Source organism: Dasypus novemcinctus, chromosome X, assembly GCF_030445035.2.
Source record: "Dasypus novemcinctus isolate mDasNov1 chromosome X, mDasNov1.1.hap2, whole genome shotgun sequence".
NCBI lineage: Eukaryota > Metazoa > Chordata > Mammalia > Cingulata > Dasypodidae > Dasypus > Dasypus novemcinctus.
Window position 1 is genome coordinate 178,438,452 of NC_080704.1, and position 11,400 is coordinate 178,449,851.

Below are 11,400 nucleotides of genomic sequence, written 5' to 3' on the forward strand. Positions count from 1 at the left end.
GAAGGAAACTGCTCCCTGCTGATCCTGAGAGTTTCCCTCAGCTGGCTTCCCCCCAGGCGGGGGCGGAGTCAGAATGGCGCCCACCGGCCTCTGCCTGACTTGGGCTGGTTCTCACCCCCCTGTTCCCAGGGGTATATCCCAGCAGCCAAGTCTACCAATCAGCAGCCGAAATCGGCATCCCGCCGTCTCCTCCTCCCCTGTTTCTGGGAGATGGCGCTTCCAATTCCAGCCACAGAGCAGCTCCTGGGGTGGCTCGTGCTGCCAGAGTAGGACAGTCACCGGCCTCCGCAGCTTGGCTGGTGATTTCCCGGAGCCTCCTCCCTGCTGGAAGTGGCACTGGAGCCTAGGCTAGAGCTGCAGTCTGTCTGGATGGAAAGAAGTCGGTCCCCACCAGCCCTGGGATTTGCAGCCAGCCCCACTTCCCGTCATGCCGTGCGCAGTGTTAAGACGGCGGCCTCTGTCCTCTTTCTGACCTAGACAGGCTAAAACTGTAGCTCCTCTCAGGAGTGTGCCTTAGCCCACGGTGCTGACTCCTCAGCAGCTGCACTTGGTGCCCAGCCGTCTCTCCCTTCCCGGTTTTGGGGAAGTGGAGCTTTCACTTCCAGCCGCGGAACAGCTCCTGAGGCGGCTTGTGCGGCGTGGTCGCCGGCCTCCGCGGCATGGGGTGCTCCACTCACGCGTCTTCTCCGCAGATGGGCAGTCTCCTCCTTGCACTCCTTCCAGGCTGTGGCAGGATGCCCTTCTGGCCTCCTGGAGCCCCCAGACAGGTGCTTCCGCCAGCTCCAGAGACCTCTGGGTATTTGCTAAGTGCCCTGCAGCAGGAGCTGACCCTAGGAGCTCCTTACTCCACTGCCGTCTTGCTGGTTTTTCTCATATTAAGTTTTGATGTCAGAGTTAGGCTGGCTTCATTCAATGAGCTGGAAAGTTCTCCCTCTTCTGTTTTCTGAAAGAGTTTTTGTAAGATCGATATTGTTTCTTACAAAGTTTGGTAGAATTCACCAGTGAAGCCATCGAGGCTTAGAGTTTGCTATCTGAGAAGGCCTTTAATTATGCAATTTCTTCAACTAACTCTGACTTTGTGTATCTTCTTGGATCCACTATTGTAAGTTGTATTTGCCAGGAATTTCCTTTTCATCCAAGTCTTTGAATTTTTTGGCATGTACTTTTTCATAATATTCATTTATTTTCCTTTCTTTCTGTCTGTAGATTCTGTAGTGACAGCCCCCTTTTTCATTCCTAGTATTGGTACTTTATGCGTATCTCTCTTTATCTCTTGATCCAGCTAGTGAGAAGTTTGTCATTTGGTTGGTCTGTTTAGGGAGCCAACTTTCGGCTTTGTTAATTTTCTCTGTCATTTCTGTTTAATTTTTAAAAACAATTTATTGTCTTGCTTTTATCTTCGCTATTTCTTACCCTACAGTCACTTTGGGTCTACTTTTTCTAGCTTCTTAGGGAATGTGGTAGTTTGGAGCTATGTTCCTCAGAAAAAACCTGTTCTTAAGCTTCCTCCATTGCTGCGGCTGTGAACCCAGTGTAAGGAGGACTTTTAATGAGGTTACTTCAGTTAAGGTGTGGCCCACGTGAGTCAGGACGCGTCTTTTTAAACAATTTTTAAATTTTCATTTAATTTTCTTTTTTTTCAGGTACATATATTGCAAAAAAATTTACATTAAAAAATATAAGAGGTTCCCATATACCATCCCCCTCCCACATCAGAAGCCTCTGTCATCACTGTGGCACATACACTGCACTGGTGAATACTGGTGAATACATTTTGGAGCACTGCTGAACCGCGTGGATTATAGTTTACATTGCTGTTTACACTCTCTCCCAGTCCATTCGGTGGGTTATGACAGGATACATAATGTCCTGCATCTGTCCCTGCAATATCATTCAGGACAACTCCAAGTCCCAAAAATGCCCCCGCATTACACTTCTGCTTCCTTCTTCCTGCCCTCAGCAACTACCGTGGCCACTACATCCACATCACTGATGCAATTTCTTCCATCACTAGTCACAGTAGTTCCATAGTACAACATCAGTAAGTCCACTCTAATCCATATTTTATTCTTCCATCCTGTGGACCCTGGGATCTTGATATCCACTCGACCTCTATATCGAGAAGGGGCTTAGATCCTACATGGTTGATGGGTGAGATTCTCCTGCTTGCAGTTGTAGGCGCTCTGGGTTCCCTGGTGTGGTGGTTGACCATCCTCACCTCCCTGTTAGCTGACCTGGGTAAGTCCAACGAACTGGAGAGTAGGAGTTGCAACTCTGCTGAGGCTCAGGGCCCAGCTGGCACATGGACAGTCCAGAGATTCAAGTCTCCTGAGTATACACCAACCCCAGAGCATGGTCTTTATCCTGATACTGAAGGTCTTGTAAGAAGGCCACAAAGAGAGAAGCCTGAGGGAGTAGCCAGAAGACGGACGTCAACAGAACCCAGAAAGGAAGGAAAAGACACTTCTTGCCTTTCTTTTCTAGGATTCTCCAGGATTTGATCCTGGGGATCTCTGATGTGGAGAGAGGTTCCCTGTCAATCGTGCCACCTCAGATCCTGGTCTCTGCTGCTCTTCACCTTGATTCTCCCCTTTGTCTCTCTTTTGTTGTGTCATTATCGTGTTGCATGACTCACTTGAATGGACATTGACTCACTGCCTGGTCACTTGGCTGGCCACACGGGCACTCGGCTAACCACACAGGTACTCGGCTCACCACACGGGCACTCTCTTGGGCACTCAGCTCCCCACGTGGGCAAACAGTGGGCACTCAGCTCGCTGCATGTGTGGTTGGCTCATCACGTGGGCCCTTGGCTCACCACATGGGCCCTTGGCTTGCTACGCAGGTGCTGGTTCACTGCACGGGCACACCTTCTTATCTTTTTCAACAGGAGGTCCCAGGGATCGAACCTGGGTCCTACCCACTTCCCCTGTTATTCTTTTTAAAATCCCTTCTGTTCCTGTTTGTACTCAGCTTAATTGAGGCAAAATGTATGTATGAAAATTACACAGACTTTCAGGATACAATTCTGAGGTATGACAAAGATAGAGAACAAAATTGAAGACATAATATTTCCATCACCTTCAAAATTCCCCGTGTTTCTTTACCATTAATTCCTTCTGACCGCAGCCTGCCCCAGACAACCAGTATTCTCGATTTCATCACCATAGGTTAAATTTGTGTTTTCTGGAGTTTCATATGAATAGATTTGTACTGTACGTACTCTTTTGTGTAAACCTTCTTGCATTTAGCATGAAGATTTTGAGATTCTTCCAAGTTGCTGGATATATCAAGTTAATTCCTCCTTATTACCCAGTGATATTCCATTGTATGGCTGTGCGGATTGTTTCACCACCACCTGTTTATTGGACACTTGGGTTGCTTCCAGGTGGGGATTGTTTTTAATAAAGCTTCTATAGAAATTGATGTGCAAGTCTGTGGGGGGATATATTCTTGCATGTGTGTATTTTCTTTTTTAAAGGAGGTACTGGGGAATGAACCCAGGACCTAGTAAATGGAAAGCAGGTGCTCAGCCTCTTGAGCGATGTCTGCTTCCTGGACATGTGTTTTCAATTCTCTTGGGTAAATAACCAGAAAAGGGATTGCTGGGTTATATGGTGAGTGTAAGTTTAGCATTATTTGAAACTGGGAAGTGCTGTTTTTCTTTAAAAAATCCCAAACTTTTTAAAAAGAAACACTCCCCCTTCCCTGATAAGCTCTGGTCTGTTTTCTATCTCTGTCAATTTGCTAATTTCATCTCTGGTCGGTGTTATCAAACAACTTTTGTTCTTATGTGCCTTGCTTGTTTCACTGAGCGTTATGTTTTCAAGGTTCTTCCGTGTTGCAGCAGGGAACTCACAACTTCATTTTTTCTTTTGGCTGTATAGTATTCATTATGCATATGTACCACATTTTGTGTATCCACTCATTTGTTGATGGACTTGGGTTGTTTCCAGCCTTTGGCTATTGTGAGTAGTGCTGCCATAAACACTCACGTACTAGCACCTGTTTGCAACCCCGTTTTCAGTCTCTTTGGGTATATAAGTGAGATTGCTGCGTCAAATGGTAATTCTGTATTTAACTTTTTCAGGAGCAGGCATATTACTTTGCACAGTGGCCGCACTATTTTACATGCCCATCAACAATGTACTAGACATTCAGTTTCTCTGCATTCTCTCCAACACTGGTTATTTTCCATTTCCAAAATAATAGCCATCCTTGTGGATGGGAAGTGGTATCTTTTTGTGGCTTTAGTTTGCATTTCCCTAATGGCTAGCAATGTTGAAAAACTTTTCATGTGCTTACTGGTCATCTATATAACTTCTTTGGAGAAATATCTATTCCAGGCCTTTGCCCATTGTTTAATGGGGTGGTTTGTCTTTTTGCTGTTGAATTTTGGGGGTCCTTTAATATTCTGGATATTAAATCCTCATATGATATATGGTTTGATACTGTTTTCTCTCATTGTATGGGTTGTCTTTTCACTTTCTTGATAATTTCCTTCAATGCAGAAAATATTTAATTTTGATTAAATAAAATGTACCTATTGTTTCCTTTGTTGCTCATACTTTACTGGCATATCAATGATTCCAGTACTGAATCACAGATTGTGAAGATTTGCCCATGTTACTTCCTAAGAGGTTCATAGTTCAGCCCTTATATTTAGGTCCTTGGTCCATTTTGAGTTGATTTTTGAATATCGTGTGAGATAATGGTCTAATTTCATTCCTGTCCTGGCCGAGATCCAGTTTTCCCAACACTATGCGTTGAATAGACTGTTCTCTCCCCACTGTATGTTCTTAGCACTTCTGTCAAAAATCTGTGGCCATAGATGTGTGCACCTAATTCTGGACTTTCATATCTTTCCACTGATCTATTTATCTATGATTGTGTGAGTTTTGTACTGTTTTGAGTACTGTCACTTTGTAATATAATTTGAAATTACAAAGTGTGAGTCCTCCAACTCTATTGTTTTTCAAGATTGTTTTGGCTATTTGGGGCTCCTTGCTGGTCCATATAAATTTGAGGATCATTTTTTTCCAGTTTTCAGTACAAAACCAGTCTTTCATTTTTGGGATAAATCCTACATGGCCAGAGTGGGTCCTTTTTATATATTACTGGATTTCAGCTGTTAGTATTTTTAAGGTTTTTGTGTCTAAGTTTATGAGGGATATTGGTCTGTGGCTTTATTTTACTAACTCCACCTGTCGGTTGTTTTTTTTTTTTTATAGAACTTTATTGAGCTATAGTTCCTATACCATATAATTCACATATTTAAAGAGTAAAATTCAATGTTTTTAAAAATTTTGATTCACACATTTGTGCATCCATCACCACAATCAATTTTAGAACATTTACATCACCCCCAGATGAAGCCCCCTATGCTGCCTTACCCCCCACCCCCAGCCCTAGGCAGCCACTACTCTACTCTCTCTATAAATTTCCCTGTTCTGGACATGACAGATGAATGGAACCACCTATGTGGTCCTTTTTGACTGACTTCTTTCACTTAGCATAATGTTTTCAAGGTTCATCCACGTTGTGGCATGTATCAGTACTTCATTTCACTTTATGGCCAAATAATATCCCATTGTCTAGATATACCACATTTTGTTTATATATTTGTCATTTTGACACCTGTAATGTTAACATTAAGAAATGCCAGAGTCATGAAATGAGTTGAGAAGTGTTCCTTATTCTGCTTTCTGAAAAAGTTCATATAAGATTGATAATATTTCTCCCATAAATAATTCATAGTATTCACTAGTAAAGTCATATGCGTTGGAAGTTTTCTGTTCAACTTTTAAAGTAGATTTCGGGCTATTCAGGCTTTTTTTACTTATTCTTGATTCAGTTTTGGTAATTTGTAAATGAGATTCTAGATGAATGGATTTTTCTTTACTGCTTGTCCATTTTATGTTTTATTCATTTCTGCTCTTCATTATTTCCTTTCTCGTACTGATTTAGGTTTTAATTTGATCTTTTATATCTGGTTTTCTGCACTATTATTCTAGGAATTACAGAAAGAAGAGCGTGAAAATGACCATTTCTGATAATGCATTTGTCTATTTCTCCTTTCTTTTCTGTCAGCTTTCCCCCATGTATTTTGAAGCTCTGTTATTGGGTGCATGCGAGTTTAAAGTTATTATGTCTTCTTCATGAACTGACCCCTTAACTCTAGATGCCCTTCTTTCCAGCATATTCCTTGTCCTGAAGCAAGGATGGTAAATACGTGAGTATATAGTGAAATTAACCTTGGATAGGATGGGGGCGTCCTCTTCCACTGAGGCAGGAAATAGGGAAGGATGATTGCTGATGTACATAGGTATGAAGATGTGATATGTAGATGGACTTTTTGCCCGATGATGAGAGAGATGAGGTGGGGCACATCAGAGGGCCTTGTACTCCATAAAGACGTCTTTAGATTGGACTCTGAGTGAGAGAGGAGCATCTGAAAATTTCAGCGCAGGAGAAGGATGACACCTGACTGATGTCTTATCACTCACTCATCCTGAGTTGGGGTTCTGCTAAGTTGGCGATGGTGAGGTAATGGGCTATTTCAAATATTTGCCATGTCCAGGGTCACTTACTTATTTAAGACTTGCTGAAGGATTGACTTTGATAGTCCTACAGGGTGTGTGTGAAGTGTCAGCTCAAGGTCCATGAACTTGCTTTTGGTCTGTGGGCTTATGGGGTTGCCATGTTCATTCTCTAAGCCTTTTCCTTAACACTGGGCTCCTGACCCTAAACTCAATTCTCCAGGCCTGAATGTGGTTCATTTAGGTATGAAGCCAGCCTTCCTTGATTTTTAGACCTTCCTCATCCCCACTTGCCCTTGTAAGCCGGTACTCCAAACCCAGTACCTCATCTGACTCTGAGTTGGACCCTACAGGTGCAGGTTTCCATGAATGGTTGGAGTTCAATCTCTATTCAGTGGGAGAATGGGACCCTAGTGCCCCAGTTTCTTCTCAAAGGTCTGACACAGAGAGGAGTTGCAGTCCCTTCTCTACAGTATCATTCTGCTGGTCTACCTAGTGGCTTTGGTTGGGAACCTGGGCATTGTGAGCCTTATTGTAATGGACTGTTGTCTCCATATACTCATGTACTTCTTGTTGGCCAACCTCTCACTGCTTGGTGCTGTCTATATCTCCACACCATGTCTCAGGTTCTGGCACATCTGCTGGCTCCAGTGCGGACCATCCTCTATGGTGCTTATCTTACCCAGACATTCTTTCTTCATTTCCTGGCCCCCTGGGAGTGTTTCCTGCTCACAGCTATGGCCTATGACCACTCTGCAGCCGTCTGCCAGCCACTGCACTGTCTAGTCCTCATGAGCCGCCAGACCCAGATAGGACTTGCTTCCATCTCCTGTCTGCTTGCCTTGGCCAATGCACCCGCACAAACCAGCCTTTCAGCTCTACTCAAGTTCTGTGGGCCTCGCCTCATCATCCACATCTTCTGTGGACTTCCTCCACTCCTCATACTCTCTTGCTCCAGCACATTTGGTTTTGAACTTGCCCTCTTCTTCTTGAGTTTTGTGGTAGCTCTCGTACCCCGTGTCCTGGTGGTGATCTCCTATATACACGTCGTAGCTGCTGTTCTCAGGAGTCACTCCACCAATGGACAAAGGAAAGCCTTTCCACCTGTGGCGCTCTCATCATTGTGGTCTGTATTTTCTACCTCACGTCCGTCCTCTGCTCCATCCTTCCCAGCTCTGCACTCCCTGGTTAGTGAGATCGGGTACTCGCTGCGCTGTATGTGGGGCTCACGCCCAGGCTGCACCCCGTCATCTGTAGCAGGAGAAACAAGGACGTGAAGAGGGCCTTGTTCAAGGCGCTTGGAAAGGAAGGCGCCTCCTAGACCTGGTCACATGAATTTAAGGTCCCCTCCTCCGCAGTGAGGCTGGACATGCAGACGCCTCCTCGGAGGTGAATCCAATCACACGGGAATTTCTATATTAATGATCCATGTGCTGAAACCTATTTTACATGCAAGGATCAAATATTTCTGTTGCCTTTTGGTGGGTCTAAATTGTTGTTTGTTGTTATTGTGTTCTGCTTATGGCAATAACACATGCTCATTGGATAACGAATGACAGAATCTTATAAAATGACAAAAAATACCCTCACTGCCCAGAGTGAATAACTGTTCATAACTTGATGGTTTTCCATTCTGTTTGTTTGTAAACAATCAATATGTGTGCATGTATATTTAAAGCAGGAAGACACAGTTGTAATCAAGATGTACCTGCTGTTCTCTATGCATATGTTTTAATTTTTCTTACAAAATATTATGTACTTGCAATGAAAACATTTATACTTTATGCAAAGGTGTGAGTTATTCATAGAAAGAAAGAATTTCTCATAATTGCAGTCCCGGCACTAAAGCTATTAACAGTTTTATGTGCATTCTTCCAGATTTTTCATTAGAATGTTTTAACATGCATTTTTAATATTTTTAATATTTTATTGACCTAAATAAGATCATATCACATACTAAATTAGCCCTTTATAATTCTTAATCCATGAATTGTATGTTCCTGTCATTTGTCCAATTTTCTACTGGGTTTTCTGTCTCTTCTGTATTATTTTTTCAGGTACTAGGGTTGGGGCCTGAACCTGGGACCTCATGAATCTGGGAAGCCAGTGCTCAACCACAGAGCCCATTGGCTCCACTGAAATGTATTTTTTTTTTCATTTGTTTGCTTATTGATGCTTTTCTGGCTTTTGTTTTGTTTTCCTTTTTTTAGGAGGCACCAAACCTTGGACCTTCCTGTGTGGGAAGCAGGTGCCCAACTGCTTGAGCCCCATCTGCTCCCATGTATTTATTTATTTGTTTATTTATTTCCCCTCCCTTGTGGCTTGCTTGCCGTCTGCTCTCTGGGTCCACTCCCTGCACATTCTCCTGCGTCTGCCTGTCTCCCTTTGTTGCATCATCTTGCTGTGCCTAACATCAAGCCAGAGCCTCCCATGTGGTACACGGGAGTCCAATCGATTGAGCCACAGCCACTTCCCACCTGTATTGATTTTTAATAGTTGTCTGCACTTTAGAGATATTAGCTTTGGTTTCCTATTTGTATTACATTTTTTCTCCTAACTTGTTGTGGCAGTTTGATGTTATTTAGGAATTCCAAACAGAGATAATGACTATTTTTGTAAACTGGTCTGTTCCTCTGGGCGTGCTAGCCCTTTGATTGTATTAAACTCAGAGGTTCCGCCTTTACTTTGTTCAATCAAGATTAGGGCTTTGGTTCCACTAAGTCATTAGGGCACGCAGGTCTGAGCCCCACCCCCTTAGTGGGCTGATAAAACAGACTCTCACATGGAAGTAGGTACCCAGAAGAAGAACACAGAGGAAGAGAGAAGGCTCCATAGACACAGGAGAGGATCCTGGGGCCCCGGGAAGAGTTGAGCCATTTGCCTGATAGTTTAGAGCTGACGTTGAAGAGACCAGAGCAGTTGAGCCAGGAAAGGAAGGAGCCCTGGGAAAAGAGATGAGCCCTGTACCAGCCTGCAGCTGAGATCAGAAGAAGCTGGACCCACAGAGCCTTACAAGGGAGAGGAAGGCTGAACCCTTGCAGACGTCGCCCACCATCTTGGGTCAACACGAGACAACAGACTTTGGGTGAGAGAGCCCCTCTTATGTAGCTTGAGTTGGTCTCTTTAGGGCCTTGTAACTGTAAGCTTCTACCCCAAATAAATACCCTTCATAAAAACCAACAGATTTCTGGTATTTTACTTTAGCAACCCCTTGGCTGACTAATATACTTGTTGTCTTTTCATTTATTTCTGGTATTTTCTTACATAATGAAGTTTAACATTTTAATGTAATTAAATGTTGATATTTTTGGGCTCTTTGATTTTGTATCATGCTTTGTTTGCTATATGCTGTACAAATAGTCATCCTAATTGTTACCCAATTTGATGTTTTTGTGGTGTTTTCTGCCGTAGGTAAGTCTAACATTTCTTTATACTCAGCCATTGATTTCTTTTTAAGCATGCATGGCCTCTGGGTATTGTGTCACTCCTAAAATCCCTTCATCAAAGTTTTCATCTATTTTTATGTTTTCACATTTTCTATTTAACTGTATGATTTCTTCCCATTTAAACCTTTGATACTTCTGGAAACAAATTTTGCTGTAAAATGCAAGTCAGGGCCAGCTTTATTTTTCTTCTGACTTGAAGAAGCCAATTTCTGTCACCCTCGTTCTTTGTGTGCTCTGGTTCAATTCCGGTTTCACCCTGGCTTCTGACTCTGCCTTTTGCATTTTGTCCTGGATCACGTCTCTGACTTGGCCCCTTAGGGCAGAACTCCTGGTACCCTGGATGGTCATGTCCACCCTCTTACCAGGACCTGGGACTTGTGCTGGATTTTGGCTATCAGCTGTTCAGGGAAATATCTTAACTTCCCCCCACCCTCACCCACCCCCTCCTTCACTCTACTACATGGTAGGGTGAGGTCCCTCATTCCCTAACCACAGAACGTGTTGTCATCACAGGCACCTTGTAGATATGTCATAGAGAAAACTTATGGCTACACCAAAATGATCAGCTAAATAACCCGAAAACCGATCCTGGTAATGCCAGAAATGTGTCCATGTACGTGTATGTGTGTGCAGAAAATCTCTTTACACAAAGCACAGGTACAAGAGTGTTCATGGCAGCATTATGTATAAGAGAAACAAAAATAGAAAAGTACAGAAATGCTCATGTACCCCATGCCCAGAAGAGCGCTCTTGTCCTTTGGTCATCCCCAACTTCCTTTCTGTCATCTTCTTCCTGTCCTCACATCTCTCCCTGCACCTGACCTGACCTTGCTGATGGAATCTTCAACAGGGTTCTCCAGAGAAACAGAACCAACAAAATAATCATTTATTAAAATATAAATATACTGAAATATAAATATAACATAGAAAAAATATATAAATACATATATAGACTGTTTTAAAAAAAGCCTTTCTCTTTGACCTAACAATTCCCCTCGTAAAATTCCTTTACACCTAATGAAATACAACAAAATAGGAAGCGGCTATGGCTCTATTGATAGAGCGTCCGCCTACCATACAGAAGGTCTAGGGGTCGATATCCAGGGCCTCCTGACCCGTGTGGGGAGCTGGCCATGCGCAGTGCTGCCGTGCACGAGTGCCATGCCTCGCAGGTATGCCCCCCGCATAGGGGTGCCACACAAGCAAAAAGTGCACCCCGCAAGGAGACCCTCCCCATGCAAAAAAAGCACAGCTCCCCCAGGAGTGGCACCACACACTCAGGTAACTGACGCAGCAAGATGCCACAAGAGAAAGAGAGATTTCCAGTGCCACCTGACAAGAGTGCAAGAAGAAACAGAAGCACACACAGGTAATGGTCACAGTGAGCAGAAAACGGGGGGTGGGGGTGGAAAGGG

General features: G+C 43.6%; 1 pseudogene; it reads left to right on the top strand.

Annotated features, from left to right (window-relative positions):
* Window positions 1-7,076: 7,076 nt before the first annotated feature.
* On the top strand, window positions 7,077-7,860 carry LOC139438023 (olfactory receptor 3A1-like; annotated as a pseudogene).
* Window positions 7,861-11,400: the final 3,540 nt, after the last annotated feature.